Raw genomic sequence first — 2,052 nt, 5'->3', positions numbered from 1 at the left:
CCTTTACAGCCTTTGGACAAAGAGTCAGATTCATCCTCAAAACCATTTCATGATCCACATAATTGCCGATGGCACCGCTGTCGACGTAAGCTTCAATCGCATGTAATCGATCCGGATGTTCAGGGCTAATGAGGACCATAGGTATCACGAAATGCGAGGTCACGGAACTGGTTTTAACGCTCGGCAAGAGGACCTCTATTCTTGTCGGGCGAGGTCGTTTCCCTGCTCAGAGTTTGTGACCCTGGTAACTGCAGCTCCTACTGCCTTCTTGGCTGGTTTCACCGGACAGTCTCGAAGAAAGTGCCCCGAGTTTCCGCAATAGAGGCATAATTGCAGCTGTTTTCTCCTTTCCCGCTCCTTTTGTGTTAGTGGTCCTTTCAGGCCCCCTATTTGCATGGGTTCCCCGGAGTCTACTCCTTTGGTAGGAGTTGGTGGTTTGGAAAATACTCGAGCATCAAACTTGGAACGATCGGCCTTCCTGTTCTGCAGTCTGTGGTCAATTTGAACGACTAAGTCAATATAGTCCGAACAGTCTTGCGGGGGATTCACTACTTGGGCTAACACATCTTTGAGCTCTCCACGTAGACCTCTATAAAACAGCGTAATCCTTTTGTCCTTAGGCCATCGAGTTTCCACTATTAGTCTGTTGAAAGACGCAATATAAGCCAAAAGGTCTTGATTACCCTGTCGCAATGAAAGGAGCTCATTGTCCAAGGCCTGCCCCTGTGAATGTCTTGCAAACAGTTTTTCCATACTGAGCTGAAAAGCTTGAAAATCATGGAGAACCGGATCATCTTGATTAACTAGAGGGATCGACCAGTCTGCCGCATTGCCACTAAGGTACGAAAGCACGAAAGCTACCTTAGCTTGATCAGTAAAGGCTGCTGGCCGGCATAAGAAGTGCAACCGGCACTGATTAATAAATACTGCAAACCTCTTTGGGTCACCAGAAAATCGTTCGGGCAGAGCCAGAGGTACATTCCCAGGTAGGTTGATCTGCACTGGGTTCGTAGAGGATGTTGAAGGAAGATTTGCCCCTGATGCGGGTAACGGAGTTTGTCCGGCTTGTGACTGTAGCAATTGTCTAGCGAGATCGTCTGTTCGCTCCTTGGAAATAATCAGTTCCCTTCTTAGAGCATTCGTTTCCTGACGGGCTGCATGCACTTCTGCTCTTAGTTCCCCAAGTAACTGGGCTAGCTGGTCGGAATCCGAGGTTTCCATAGCGCCTGAGTGGGCGTTTTGCGGTGGGCTTTGCGTTCTGTAACGCTCACCTGATTCCCGCAGAGGCGCCGGTCTTGACTGGGTGAATGGCGTATCTTCAAAGGTGATGTGTAACACACGGTTGGCTCTTTGGGCAGGACCTCTGTGCACTGTATGTCTGACTCGAGGAGTAAGATGTCTGCAGATAGAAAATATGGGCTTAATGAACTGGGGTTATTGGGTGCCTCTCTCCTCTTCCCTTTCTCTTCTCCTGTAGAACCCCAAAGGTTAACGCCCTCACCTTAGGTAAGTGAACGCCGAGCTCTCCATCTGCCTCGGGGCAGGGTGCCGTAACCAGTTTCTTCACTGGATAAGGGTGCAGGCCTCTTGACCTCAGAGGACTGCTGTCCGTCGTTAACTGCACGAACGGTAAGTTCTGGGCACTTCAAATGTCTTAAAAGTCTTTTGTAATGATATCTCTTGTTTTGCAGGGTTCCGGCGATGGCGGATGGCGGGCTGATGAGAGTTGAGGATCGAACCCGCGTGAGGAATAGAAGCGCCTGGAAGCACGTAAGAAAGTGCTTGTAGCCTGCTTCACGATGCGCACTAACTGTCCCTTTTACCTTGCAGGTACAAGTTCGGAGCTTTAGAGAAGCTGAAGGGTGCTGGAATACCCACTGGATTCGGCGTGGGAAGGAGTAATGGCACGTGAGTAAATAAGTTGCCCAATGTCTTTAAACGCACCTTCTTTTGTCTTTCAGATGCGGGATGCAGCGCCGAAGGCCTCCGGAGCGTGTGAAGAGCTGGTAAGCTTTTGTCTTTCAGATGCCGGAATGCAGTGCGAAGACCTCC

Source organism: Ambystoma mexicanum, chromosome 12 (genome assembly GCF_040938575.1).
Source record: "Ambystoma mexicanum isolate Mex_15411 chromosome 12, UKY_AmexF1_1, whole genome shotgun sequence".
NCBI lineage: Eukaryota > Metazoa > Chordata > Amphibia > Caudata > Ambystomatidae > Ambystoma > Ambystoma mexicanum.
The sequence above is the reverse complement of the archived record's forward strand: the minus strand, read 5'-3'. Positions refer to the sequence as shown.